We start from the raw sequence: 15221 nt of genomic DNA, 5'->3' as shown, positions 1-15221 counted from the left end.
AGTAAATGTTCACTGGACTTTTATTACATCATGAAAATAAGTGCTATTTCATGTTTGACTCAGAAATAGCCATTAGTCACCAAATTCCTAACACTGCTTTTTGAGTTTAATAGCAGTTTAGATCAGTCACAAAATATATGAAAATGAGGAGATTCAGAGAGATTCTGAATTTATTACTCCTTTCTCAGAAACTCTAGGGGCTGTTGGTTTAGGGATTACATCATCTCTTCCAGAGTCTTCCTCTACCCCATAATCTAATCACCTGGATGCTACTCCCAGAGATTCAGATTGAATTCCTGTGCAGTAGGGCCTAGGCATTCATTCATATATATATATATATATATATATATATATATATATATATATATATATATATATATATATATATATATATATATTTAGGTTTCCCAGATGATTCTAATGTGCACCTACATTGGAGAATCACCGATCATCCTTGGTTATGTTTGGGGGAATGGAGCACCCATTGTCCTGGAACAGGGGGTTATAACAGGAACTTGACAAAGTTTACCCCTTCCAATACCCCTTGATACGAGGTGGATCACTGAGAAGAAATTATACATTAAAAATTCCTGGGGAGTTTGTTAAGCATGCAGATTCCAGGATCACACCCTCATAGATTCTGATTCAGTATTTCTATTGCACACTATGCTAATTACCGGTTAGCTACTTCATAAAAAGAAGACCTGCAGCTCACTCTTGTTCAAGGCTTTATTTCTGAATCACTTGTCCTGACCCACTCATTCCTCCCACCACTTTGCCTCTTCTTAATCCCGCAAACGTCCACATTTATTGCTCATGTTCTTTTCCATCTTCAACTTTCCCATTGGACTTAACTTTTGGCATTTTCTTCTTGGCTCCTCATTCACTGTAGTATGATCTCCCTCAGTGAACCTGCTTTAGCTTGTCTTGGGAAACTGCCCACACAATAGGCCCATTCTTCCCAGAGATTTCTCCTCTTCAGATTCACCTCCCCCATCTTCCACATGCTGGATTTACCCCAGCTTGAGCCTTCCTGTATTAGTTGATTAAAAAGCCACCTTAAAACTTTACGGCTTTAACACAACAAATATGATTCTATGGGATAAGTAGATGTTTCTTCTAGTCTGGACCAGCTGGGCTGGAGTGGAGCTCACTCACATCTTTGAGACCTCAGTTGGGACGGCTGGGACAGCTCGGGGCCTCTCTCCACGTGCTCTCTCATCCTCCAGTAGGTCAGCCTGGGCTTCTTCAAATGGTGGTGGAAGGGCTCTGTAGGATCAACAAGAGAGGGCAAGCCCCAACAAGCAAATCTTTCTTCAAATTGCTGCTTGCGCTACATTTGCTGATGTCCCATTGACCAAAGCAAGTCACTGGCCAAACCTAAAGCCAATGTGGGAAGGGGCTATTTAAAGGCATAAATCACTGGTGCCCATTACTACAAAAGTAGACTATAGCCTTCCCCCTAATTCCAATTATTTATGCCCCTTTCGTGTGCAAATTCTACTGTCTTCCTCTGAACCGCCCCCACCCCCCCCAAATCTCATTTAACTATAGTGTTAGGCTCAGAGTCTAGAGTCTTGTGATTTCTATCAAGTTCAAATGAGGATGAGGCAGTTCCTTGGCTGTGACTTTTTTGGATCCAGAAACCTGTAAATGAAAGAGACAAGTTCTATGCTGTGCACACACTCAACAAACAGTGCAAGCCAGAGACAGGACAATTGCAGTAAATATTTCCATTCAAAAAGGGAATTAAAGGAAAACACATAGACACACTGACTCCTAAGAATTCTGGAATCCTGCCAGGCACATGTTGCCAAGTTTCCCTATTCCGATAGCAGGACCCAGATCTGCTCCCCGGGAGTAGTTTCCCAATCCATTGTTCTCCATTGCTCTTGGCGCCTCTGTCCATCTCTTGGCTTTACCTTCTGAAACAACCTTCCTTTTCCAAAAGAAGCAGCCTGTGTTGGCCCCTGAGTAGCTTTCTGACCCTACCCCTTACTCAAAAAAAAAAAGTTGGGGGCTCAAAGGCCATTTTGCAATTTGTGAAATCTCAGACCCTTTTACTCCAAGCTGGCTATGGTTTTGTTGTTTGTTTGTTTTTAATTAAGACTTTATTAAAGAGGTTTTCAGTTCACGGCAAAATTGAGGGGGAAGTGCAGAGATTTCCCATATATCCCTGCCCTCACACATGCATAGCCCCCCATTATCTACATTTCCCCCCCAGATGGTACATTTGTTACAATCACTGAACCTACATTGACACATCTTCATCACCCAGAGTCCATAGTTACATAGGGTTCATTCATGGGTTTGGGCAAATGTATAATGATACATATCCTTCATTATGGCATTATACAGAGTATTTTCAGTGCTCTAAAAATCCTCTGTGCTCTGCCTGTTCATCCCCAACAAACCCTGGCAACCACTGATCTTTTTACTGTCTCCATAGTTTTGCCTTTTCCAGAATGTTACTATGGTTTTGGTTTTTGTTTTTTTGTGTTAGTACAACTCTCTTTAAAATGTCATAGGTGTTCTATTATTGTAACTTATGTCCACTACATGTTCCAAGCCGCGTCGATAATTCTTTCTGAGACTGGACTGTCTCTACTTTGAGCATGTTTGGCTGCTATGGAACAATATCCTAAGGTTCTTAGAAGATGTTCCACCTGAGATATTCCACTGGAAACCACCTTGTAAAACCCTAAACCCCAAATTCATGAACAAGTAAGTTTCAAAAAAAGAATGGGAAGGAATCGTTTCTGCAAGAACAGGAAGGGTAACAACACAGAGAGAGACCGGGAATTTGCACCGAACCAGATCTGGGATACTCCGTTCTCACTGGATGTTGTGTGCATGGGTTGAACTTGATTGAAGGCACAAGACTGGGCAAACAGCCGTAATTTGACAGGTGCTGTCCCAAGGTATATTCAGTTTCCTGAAGTAATTTTTTTTTTAATTTAACATTATTTTACATGTATGTTTGCAAGTTATTTTATGGTATTTGTCATATGTTGTTTTAAATGGTTGTCCATCAAATTAATATGTCATTATTTACCAGTCCCCTGTAGTACCTTATTTAGGCAGTTTTGGTTTTCTGCTATTAAGATAACTCTGCTATCATCATCTCTATAAATTTTTACTTTTGAGTTCATTGACTGATACATTCTCCAATCTTTTAAGAATTGGATCACTGGTTAATAGTATAGAAACATACTTGAGGCAAGTGAGCTAAGTGTCCAGTGTTTTCTAGAAGGATTGTAGCAATTTATAACACTGTCATCAGCCTACCTATTTCCCTGAAGACTTATCATCATTGAATTTTATCATTTTTCTTTTTTAGAATTTAGCAGACAAAATGGCCTCTTCCTGGTTTTAATTTCCATTTCTGTAACTTCTAAGTAGAACAATAATTCTTCCTTCTGTTAAATTACCCAGAGTCATTTTTCTTGTGTGAAGTCTGCGCCAGTTGTAGAGTGTAAAATTAACGTTACGTTCAGCTTCAAATGATAGAAACAAGAAAATCCGAAGGACAAAAAATTTAACAGCGTTTTTTTTCTTTCTCACATAAAAGAAGTCTGGGAACAGTCCAGTGCTGCCAGACACACTCCATGTTGTCAGGGACCCCGGCTTGGTCAATGTTATTGCTCTGTAACCCTTAGCAACAGGATCTGCGTTCCAGTTGGCAGGAAGGAGATGAGGGGATGTGGGTGAGGGTGGGATAAGCCACTTCCCTTTAGGGACATTTTCCAGAAGGTGCACACCACTTCTGTTTATATCCCCTTGGTCAGCACTAAGTTTTATTTCCAGAAGAAAAGGGAGGACAGACAGTGCGTTGACTAGCAGTCCCTGCCACACACAGCCCATCTCCATCTCCCATGAGGGCTGAGAAAGTAGCCGCAGTGGGAGGAAGCGATGGTGCTGTTCAACGGGGAATAAGGGAGCAAAGGCGCCAAGACTCAGGCTGGCACAGAGAGATGAGTGTGTAGAAAATCTCACCCAGGGGAATCAGGTTCTCTCTGATCCTGAACTCTTTCTGACGCTTAACCCTTAGCCCTCTCGTAGAGACCTTTCATCTCCTCCCGCAGATTCTCAACATTTTTCAAGACCCAGCTCAGATCTGAACTCCTTCCACAGCCTTTCCGTCCCAGCCCAAGCGCTTACTACTTATTTGAACCTAGGCACCAAGATAGGTCTTGTTATCATTTCTCCATGTGTAGTTGACCCAAAGAAATTACAAATTTATGGGAAGCAGGCATAGTACCTTACATTTTTCAGTGGACATCACCCTTCCATGTTATCTTATCTCAATTTAGGAATCCCTGCCTACTTGCAAATATCCTGTTTTGGGGAATCCAAGGTTGAAAAATCCAGTGAATGTAATTTGCTCAAGAAGACATCAAGTATTAATTTACACCATCAGTTCTAGTCGGTAAACAAAAAATATGGCGACAGGATAAGAACATTTGGGACTTAGTAATATGATGTTTTTGTTCTGCTGTTTTGTTTTGAATTCCACAGCTCTGCTTTAGAGATAACTCAGAGATATCAAAGAACTTACTCCTGAAAATTGTTACATGTGGCTTGAAACTGTATATCAGGGATACATTAAGTGTATGGCAAATTGGAGGATGCTGCCTGATAATCAAGATGTAACACTCTGTTTCATAAAAAAGGAATATTTGCCCATTTATTCACAAATATGTAATATGTATCAAGTGCCTGCTACTGACCAGGGGAGATGGTATGGGGTCAGATACTCTGGGGAATTCAAGATGAATCAGACCGGGATGTGGCTCTCAAGAAGCTTTAGCCTTGTAGGTGAGAAACACACACATAATGGTTAATAAGTTACCTTTTAACTGTCTCTTTAACTGTTGGAGAGTGGAAGAAACCCAATTAGCAGAAAGAGAACCTTGCTCTGGATTGATCAAGCACAAACAGGAAACCTAAGAGTGGCTCAAAGCAGCCCTTGACTTAAAGTGCATGGGGAGTGGGGTTGGGATGAATGTCAAGGTCAAGAGGACAGTATGAATCCAAGTAGGATGGCAAGCATCCTCAGGGTAGCGGGTGGAATTTGCATGGGCATGTGCAGGGCTGAAATGTGGGCCTTTCCAACTGTCTATTGTTAGATGGTGCCTGCTATGTTGAATATTATGTATTTTGCCTCTTACCCCAGGTATACCCTGGCTATAGGAAAAGAAGATGTGAAAGGCAGGAGAGAGCCAGATTGTTGAGGGCCCCGAATGTCAGGCTAGGAAGCTGAGAGCCAGTGGGGCGCCATGGACAAGTGTGGTCTTAGAAGCAGGTAAAAGGAATCCCCAAGTTCACATTTCTTCTTTATCAGATATTTACTGTGTGAATTTGGCCAACTGATTTCTCATGTGTAAAATGAGGATAATGATACTGATACTGACATCTCACTCAATACATAAAAATGTCTTGTTGCCCCACAGAAGTTGTTAAACATATGGTTCAGTATGGCTAATGGCCTTGCTAAGCAGTCTATAAACTACCACTTGATGAAATTAGAAATGAATTAATCCTTTTATAGCTAGAAAATTCTTCAACAGATCACTCATTCAGATCTAATGGCACCACTTCCAGAAACTTCTTGATACTTCTTGAGCTGTCAGGCTGAGGATTGAAGAAGGAGGAACCCCTGGATTTCTGAGTAAAGGACACCCAGGGGATCCAGGTGCTTGGGCATTCCTCTTCTCTGCTTCCCAGCAAGGGAGGCCCCTCAGCCTAGAAATACCTGCCCAGGAGGGAGCTGGGGCAGGGGAGGGAGGAAGCAGCGTGGAGATGTGATGGGAGGAGTTTGGGAGAGAAAGTGAGAGGATGCCAAGGAAACCTGATTTTACTGAGTGGCATCCCCCGTCCAACGCCAACTCCTCCAGAAGCTAGGCTCTGGAGAGCCTTTTGAGCTAGGGACCCAGGGGTAACCCTGCCCAACAAACAGGTGATATTCAGGAGAAATTTCTGGTTGGCACCTCTGGCATTTGCAGCTTATAGTGCCTAGAAACTCTGAGAGACTGAAGAGGCCCCAGGAGATGGGAAAGAACTCAGAAAGAACGCAAGAGGTAAGAAGATAGGAGTGTCCTCACCTACTTCACCAACCAGTGCAAGGCCTTTAGCAATGGCCTCCCTTTGGGTTGCAAATGGTGTATCTGGACCATCTCAACTCATCAGCCTGCACATCTTACTGTGCAACAATCAGAAAGCAAGATCTGAGGTCCTTGGGAATGAGAACTGAGCCTGGAAGATTGAGGATGGGGAGAGACGAAGAAAAAGAAGAAGAAATGAGCAATTGGAACTCAGAGGAAGATGGCTGTGGCTGGCCTGTTGAAATAGGGGGCTTGAGATCTTTGACTTGAAGGAAATAGACATTGGGGTGGGTGCAGTCAAGGAACAGACGATGGACAGAGGGCACCCAGAACAACCCACCATTAGGGGCACACAAAATCCCATCAAAGAGTACACAGACATGGGTAATTTCAAGAGAATTTTCAGCTCCCTGTTTCCCTGTATGTTATTTGCCAAAATGATCCCCCTGAGGGCAGATCCTAGGTATCCTGCTCGTTCTCACTCCCCACCTCACCTTTGACCATGGCCCTGTGGGACTTTTCAAAAGGAAGTTGTACCTGTCATGCAGGTAGCATCTTACTATGGTGCACTGCCTCGCAGGGAAAAATCCTCCAGGGCACCAAATAAAGGGTCAACTTGGTGCCAAATAAAGGGTCTGGGTCTCAAGTACATATTTTGCATTGATTTCAGGTAGGAGGAGGTGAAAGATTAAGATTATAGTTTCAAATTCAAGTAAGTTATGTGGGTTATCTTCTTAAATATTTACTCAAACTCATGGGGGAGCAAGTTCCTTTAGCTTTTGCCGGAAGATTATTGAGTATTATAAATCTGTATTTATTTTTTAATTTGGGTACAATTTTTCTGTTTGCTTCAACTTTTCTACACCTTTAGTGACCCAAAAGCTTCTCTTCTTTTTGCTGGTAATTTCCACAAAATATTGTCTTCTTCTAGCAATGAGCAAAATTCATCTGTGATACATAAATTGATCTTTAAAAAAGGCTAGTTTCCTTTTGTATGTTTAATGATTATTTTTAAATTTTATATTATAATTATTCATTTCACTCAATTATATACCAATATAAATTGTAATGATGAATCAACCTAGAATATTGATTAACATGTAGAGTCTTATGGTGACAGGAAATTTTAACTTTTTCAATGTTTTTTTTGAATTTTAGAATTTTATTTATTTTTTTATACAGCAGGTTCTTATTAGTTATCCATTTTATACATATTAGTGTATACATGTCAATCCCAATCTCCCAATTCATCCCACCACCACCACCCCCACCACTTTCCCCCCTTGGTGTCCATATGTCTGTTCTCTACATCTGTGTCTCAATTTCTGCCCTGCAAACCAGTTCATCTGTACCATTTTTCTAGGTTCCACATATATGCGTTAATATATGATATTTATTTTTCTCTTTCTGACTTACTTCACTCTGTATGACAGTCTCCAGATCCATCCACATCTCTACAAATGACCCAATTTCATTCCTTTTTATGGCTGAGTAATATTCCATTTTAAATATGTACCACATCTTCTTTATTCATTCCTCTGTCGATGGGCATTTAGGTTGCTTCCATGACCTGGCTATTGTAAACAGTGCTGCAATGAACATTGGGGTGCACGTGTCTTTTTGAATTATGGTTTTCTCTGGGCATATGCCCAGTAGTGGGATTGCTGGGTCATATAGTAATTCTATTTTTAGTTTTTTAAGGAACCTCCATACTGTTCTCCATAGTGGCTGTATCAATTTACATTCCCACCAAGAGTGCAAGAGGGTTCCCTTTTCTCCACACCCTGTCCAGCATTTGTTGTTTGTAGATATTCTGATGATGCCCATTCTAATTGGTGTGAGGTGATAACTCATTGTAGTTTTGATTTGCATTTCTCTAATAATTAGTGATGTTGAGCAGCTTTTCATGTGCTTCTTGGCCATCTGTATGTCTTCTTTGGAGAAATGTCTATTTAGGTCTTCTGACCATTTTTTGATTGGGTTGTATTTTTTTTAATATTGAGCTGCATAACCTGTTTATATATTTTGGAAATTACTCCTTTGCCTGTTGATTCCTTTGCAAATATTTTCTCCCGTTCTAAGGGTTGTCTTTTTGTCTTGTCTGTAGTTTCCTTTGCTTTGCAAATGCTTTTAAATGTCATTAGGTCCCATTTGTTTATTGTTGTTTTCATTTCCATTACTCTAGGAGGCGGATCAAAAAAGATCTTGCTGTGATTTATGTCAAAGAGTGTTTTTCCTATGTTTTCCTCTAAGAGTTTTATAGTGTCCAGTCTTACTTTTAGGTCTCTAATCCATTTTGAGTTTATTTTTGTGTATGGTGTTAGGGAGTGTTCTAATTTCATTCTTTTACATGTGGCTGTCCAGTTTTCCCAGCACCACTTATTGAAGAGACTGTCTTTTCTCCATTGTATATCCTTGCCACCTTTGTCATAGATTAGTTGAACATAGGTGTGTGGGTTTTTCTCTTGGCTTTCTATCCTGTTCCATTCATCTATATTTCTGTTTTTGTGCCAGTACCATATTGTCTTGATTACTGTAGCTTTGTAGTATAGTCTGAAGTCAGGGAGTCTGATTCCTCCAGCTCTGTTTTTTTCCCTCAAGACTGCTTTGGCTATTCGGTGTCTTTTGTGTCTCCATACAAATTTTAAGATTATTTGTTTGAGTTCTGTGAAAAATGCCATTGGTAGTTTGATAGGGATTGCATTGAATCTGTAGATTGCTTTGGGTAGTATAGTCATTTTCACAATGTTGATTCTTCCAATCCAAGAACATGGTATATTTCTCCAACTGTTGGTATCATCTTTAATTTCCTTCATCAGTGTCTTATAGTTTTCTGCATGCAGGTCTTTTGTCTCCTTAGGTAGGTTTATTCCTAGGAATTTTATTCTTTCTTTTGCAATGGTAAATGGGAGTGTTTCCTTAATTTCTCTTTCAGATTTTTCATCATTAGTGTATAGGAATGCAAGAGATTTCTGTGCATTAATACTGTATCCTGCAACTTTACCAAATTCATTGATTAGCTCTAGTAGTTTTCTGGTGGCATCTTTAGGATCCTCTATGTATACTATCATGTCATCTGCAAACAGTGACAGTTTTACTTCTTCTTTTCCAATTTGCATTCCCCTTATTTCTTTTTCTTCTCTGATTGCCGTGGCTAGGACTTCCAAAACTATGTTGAATAATAATGGTGAGAGTCGACATCCTTGTCTTGTTCCTGATCTTAGAGGAAATGCTTTCAGTTTTGCACGATTGAGAATGATGTTTGCTGTGGGTTTGTCATATATGCCCTTTATTATGTTGAGGTAGGTTCCCTCTATGCCCACTTTCTGGAGAGCTTTTATCATGAATGGGTGTTGAATTTTGTCCAGAGATTTTTCTGCATCTATTGAGATGATCATATGGTTTTTATTCTTCAGTTTGTTAATATGGTGTATCACATTGATTGAATTGTGTATATTGAAGAATCCTTGCATCCCTGGGATAAATCCCACTTGATCATGGTGTATGATCCTTATAATGTGTTGTTGGATTCTGTTTGCTAGTATTCTGTTGAGGATTTTTGCATCTATGTTCATCAGTGATATTGGTTTGTAATTTTCTTTTTTTGTAGCATCTTTGTCTGGTTTTGGTATCAGGGTGATGGTGGCCTCATAGAATGAGTTTGGGAGTGTTCCTTCCTCTGCAATTTTTCAGAAGTGTTTGAGAAGCATGGGTGTTAACTATTCTCTAAATGTTTTATAGAATTCACCTGTGAAGCCATCTGGTCCTGGACTTTTGTTTGTTGCAAGATTTTTAATCACAGTTTCAATTTCATTACTTGTGATTGGTCTGTTCATATTTTCTATTTCTTCCTGGTTCAGTCTTGGAAGGTTATACCTTCTAAGAATTTGTCCATTTCTTCCAGGTTGTCCAATTTATTGGCATAGAGTTGCTTGTAGTAGTCTCTTAGGATGCTTTGTATTTCTGCGGTGTCCATTGTAACTTCTCCTTTTTCATTTCTAATTTTATTGATTTGAGTCCTCTCCCTCTTTTTCTTGATGAGTCTGGCTAATGGTTTATCAATTTTCTTTATGTTCTCAAAGAACCAGCTTTTAGTTTTATTGATGTTTGCTATTGTTGTCTTGTTTCTATTTCATTTATTTCTGCTCTGATCTTTATGATTTCTTTCCTTCTACTAACTTTGAGGTTTGTTTATTCTTCTTTCTCTAGTTCCTTTAGGTGTAAGGTTAGATTGTTTATTTGAGATTTTTCTTGTTTCTTGAGGTAGGCTTGTATAGCTATAAACTTCCCTCTTAGAACTGCTTTTGCTGCATCCCATAGGTTTTGGATCATTGTGTTGTCATTGTCATTTGTCTCTAGGTATTTTTTTTATTTCCTCTTTGATTTCGTCAGTGATCTCTTGGTTATTTAGTAACATATTGTTTAGCCTCCATGTGTTTGTGTTTTTCATGTTTATTTCCCTGTAATTGATTTCTAATCTTCTAGCGTTTTGGTCAGAAGAGATGCTTGATATGATTTCAATTTTCTTAAATTTACTGAGGTTTGATTTGTGACCCAAGATGTGATCTGTCCTGGAGAATGTTCCGTGCGCACTTGAGAAGAAAGTGTAATCTGCTGTTTTTGGATGGAATGTCCTATAAATATCAATTAAATCTATCTGGTCTATTGTGTCATTTAAAGCTTGTGTTTCCTTATTAATTTTCTGTTTGGATGATCTGTCCATTGGTGTAAGTGAGGTGTTAACGTCCCCCACTATTATTGTGTTACTGTTGATTTCCTCTTTTAGAGCTGTTAGCGGTTGTCTTATGTATTGAGGTGCTCCTATTTTGGGTGCATATGTACGTATAATTGTTATATCTTCTTCTTGAATTGATCCCTTGATCATTATGTAGTGTCCTTCCTTGTCTCTTGTAACATTCTTTATTTTAAAGTCTATTTTATCTGACATGAGTATTGCTACTCCAGCTTTCTTTTGATTTCCATTTGCATGGAATATCTTTTTCCATTCCCTCACTTTCAGTCTATATGTGTCCCTAGGTCTGAAGTGGGTCTATTGTAGACAGCATATATATGGGTTCTGTTTTTGTATCCATTCAGCGAGCCTGTGTCCTTTGGTTGGAGCATTTAATCCATTCACGTTTAAGGTAATTATTGATATGTATTTTCCTGTTACCATTTTCTTAATTGTTATGGGTTTGTTTTTGTAGGTCCTTTTCTTCTCTTGTGTTTCCCACTTAGAAAAATTCCTGTAGCATTTGTTGTAGAGCTGGTTTGGTGGTGCTGCTTTCTCTTAGCTTTTTCTTGTCTGTAAAGCTTTTGATTTCTCCGTCGAATCTGAATGTGGTCCTTGCCAGGTACAGTAATCTTGGTTGTAGGTTCTTCCCTTTCATCACTTTAAATATATCATGCCATTCCCTTCTGGCTTGTAGAGTTTCTGCTGAGAAATCAGCTGTTAACCTTATGGGAGTTCCCTTATATGTTATTTGTCGTTTTTCCCTTGTTGCTTTCAATAGTTTTTCTTTGTCTTTAATTTTTGTCAGTTTGATTACTATGTGTCTCTGCATTTTTCTCCTTAGTTTTATCCTGCCTAGGACTCTCTGGGCTTCCTGGCCTTTGGTGGCTATTTCCTTTCCCATGTTAGGGAAGTTTTTGACTATAATCTCTTCAAATATTTTCTGTGGTCCTTTCTCTCTCTCTTCTCCTTCTGAGACCCCTATAATGCAAAGGTTGTTATGTTTAATGTTGTCCCAGAGGTCCCTTATGCTGTCTTCATTTCTTTTCATTCTTTTTTCTTTATTTTGTTCCGTGGCAGTGAATTCCACCATGCTGCCTTCTAGGTCCCTTATCCATTCTTCTGCCTCAGTTATTCTGCTACTGATTCCTTCTAGTGTATTTTTCATTTCAGTTATTGTATTGTTCATCTCTGTTTATTTTTTAATTCTTCTAGGTCTTTGTTAAACATTTCTTGCATCTTCTCGATCTTTGCCTCCATTCTTTTTCCGAGGTCCTGGATCATCTTCACTATTATTATTCTGAATTCTTTTTCTGGAAGGTTGCCTATCTCCACTTCATTTAGTTGTTTTTCTGGGGTTTTATCTTGTTCCTTCATCTGGTACATAGCCCTCTGCCTCTTCATCTTGTTCATCTTTCTGTGAATGTGGTTTTTGTTCCACAGGCCCCAGGATTGTAGTTCTTCTTGCTTCTGCTGTCTGCCCTCTGGTGGATGAGGCTATCTAAGAGGCTTGTGCGAGTTTCCTGACTTGAGGGACTGGTGGTGGGTAGAGCTGGGTGTTGCTCTGGTGGGCAGAACTCAGTAAAACTTTAATCCACTTGTCTGCTGATGGGTGGGGCTGGGTTCCCACCCTGTTGGTTGTTTGGCCTGAGGCAGCCCAACGCTGGAGCCTACCCGGCTCTTTGGTGGGGCTAATGGCAGACTCTGGGACAGGTCATGCCAAGGAGCAGCTCCCAGAACTTCTGCTGCCAGTGTGTCCATCCCCATGGTGAGCCACAGCCACCCCCACCTCTGCAGGAGTCCCTCTAAAATTAGCAGGTATGTCTGGTTCAGTCTCCTGTGGGGTCACTGCTCCTTCCCCTGGGTCCTGATGCACACAGTACTTTGTGTGTGCTCTCCAAGAGTGGAATCTCTGTTTCCCCCAGTTCTATTGAAGTCCTGTGAACAAATCCCACTAGCCTTCAAAGTCTGATTCTCTAGGAATTCCTCCTCCTGTTGCTGGACCCGCAAGTTGGGAAGCCTGACATGGGGCTCAGAACCTACACTCCAGTGGGTGGACTTCTGTGGCATAAGTGTTCTCCAGTTTGTTAGTCACCCACCCAGCAGTTATGGGAATTGATTTTGTTGTGCTTGTGCCTTTCCTACCGCCTCCTTGTGGCTTCTCCTTTGTCTTTGGATGTTGGGTATCTTTTTTGGTGAGTTCTAGTGTCTTCCTGTCAATGACTGTTCAGCAGTTAGTTGTGATTCCGGTGCTCTCGCAAGAGGGAGTGAGAGCACGTCCTTCTACTCCACCATCTTCAGGACTGCAGCCAACTTTTTCAATTTTGAAGTAATAATAATCATAATAAATATTCAATACAGAAAAATTTAATATGTAAAACTTTAACTTATGTGCATATTTGTTGCCAAGAATTATGATATGGTGATCAATAGCATATTTCTAAGCTTATAAGTATATTTTACTAAAACAAAATTCTATGGGTAACATAGATGGAAATATGAGTACAAGGAGGAACAATAAATGATGGAAATTTTCTGGCTGTTAAAAAAGAGCTTTTTCATGTATTTTTCAAATAGGTGAAGGTACGTATTTCATACATTTGAGTGATTTAGCAGTTCTAAAAGTCAGTGTGCCAGAAGTTATGTTTTCTCAATTATTTAAACTTGCAATAAAAATTTTATATGTTAACTTAAAAATGTGTGAGGATATATAATTTTTCCAAGAATATTAGGAGTTCCCAGAACAAAGTATTTTGTAGATCTCTGCCCTAAGATGTGGGAGATGAATGCAGAAAGGGAAGGGTGTGGCAGGGGAGGTGCCAACCCATGCTACCATTTTGCCGGGATGTGGGGTTGTGCCCCATGTCATTTCTCAGCTGTCACTGCTTTGCTGTCAGGATGTCTTGTCTGGCTTTCTGAGAAGATATGAAGCAGACGGACCTGAGCTGGAACACTTCATTCTCCAGAGTGCTTGCTCAGATGTGAACAGGCGTGACGATGGACTCCGCTTGTGGATCGTGACTGTAAGTGTGCCCTACAGTCACCCTGTAGTGCTCACAATCCTACAAGAGAATGGGAGTGGAATATGGGAGTGGGGGAGCCGATTAGACTCCCTGGGTTGCTAACATCTTGGTGAAGCTGCCATGTTTTTTTGTGTTTGCATGTTGGTTTCTGCTTTATAACAAAGTGAATCAGCTATACATATACATATATCCCCATATCTCTTCCCTCTGCGTCTCCCTCCCACCCTCCCTATCTCACCCCTCTAGGTGGTCACAAAGCACCTAGCTGACCTCCCTGTGCTATGTGGCTGCTTCCCACTAGCTATCTATTTTATATTTGGTAGTGTATATATGTGCTTGCCTCTCTCTCACTTCGTCCCAGCTTCCCCTTCCCCCTCCCCATGTCCTCAAGTCCATTCTCTATGTCTGCGTCTTTGTTCCTGTCCTGCCCCTAGGTTCTTCAGCACCTTTTTTTTTTTTTTTTAGATTCCATATATATGTGTTAGCATATGGTATTTGTTTTTCTCTTTCTGACTTACTTCACTCTGTATGACAGACTCTATGTCCATCCACTTCACTACAAATAATTCAATTTTGTTTCTTTTTATGGCTGAGTAATATTCCACTGTATATATGTGCTACATCTTCTTTATCCATTCATCTGTCGATGGACACGTAGGTTGCTTCCGTATCCAATTTTCCCAGCACCACTTATTGAAGAGGCTGTCTTTTCTCCATTGTATATCCTTGCCTCCTTTGTCATAGATTAGTTGACCATAGGCATGTGGGTTTATCTCTGGGCTTTCTATCCTGTTCCATTCATCTATATTTCTGTTTTTGTGCCAGTACCATATTGTCTTGATTACTGTAGCTTTGTAGTATAGTCTGAAGTCAGGGAGTCCAATTCCTCCAGCTCCATTTTTTTCCCTCAAGACTGCTTTGGCTGTTCGGGGTCTTTTGTGTCTTCATACAAATTGTGAAATTTTTTGTTCTAGTTCTCTGAAAAATGCCATTGGTAGTTTGATAGGGATTGCATTGAATCTGTAGATTGCTTTGGGTAGTATAGTCATTTTCACAATGTTGATTCTTCCAATCCAAGAACATGGCATATCTCTCCATTTGTTTGTATTGTCTTTGATTTCTTTCATCAGTGTCTTATAGTTTTCTACATACAGGTCTTTTGTCTCCTTAGGTAGGTTTATTCCTAGGTATTTTATTCTTTTTGTTGCAATGGTAAATGGGAGTGTTTCCTTAATTTCTCTTTCAGATTTTTCATCATTAGTGTATAGGAATGCAAGAGATATTTGTTGAAGCTGCCATTTAACTGAAAAGATGTGGTGTTAAAAATGCATGATGGAATGGGTAGGAGAACATGGGTTATCC

General features: G+C 40.0%; 1 long non-coding RNA gene across 8 annotated transcripts in view; it reads left to right on the top strand.

Moving 5' to 3' along the window:
- The window catches only part of LOC309624417, a 268613-nt gene that overhangs the window by 103760 nt on the left and 149632 nt on the right, over positions 1-15221 (top strand). For all 8 annotated transcript variants that reach the window (XR_014241888.1, XR_014241889.1, XR_014241890.1 and 5 more), the window contains exon 3: positions 13734-13859. This is a non-coding gene — a long non-coding RNA (uncharacterized lncRNA). The remainder of the gene's footprint in view (positions 1-13733; positions 13860-15221) is intronic.

The sequence above is a fragment of the Balaenoptera borealis genome (assembly GCF_965194805.1).
Source record: "Balaenoptera borealis genome assembly, chromosome: 2".
In the NCBI taxonomy this organism is placed as follows: Eukaryota; Metazoa; Chordata; class Mammalia; order Artiodactyla; family Balaenopteridae; genus Balaenoptera; species Balaenoptera borealis.
The sequence above is the reverse complement of the archived record's forward strand: the minus strand, read 5'-3'. Positions and strand labels throughout refer to the sequence as shown.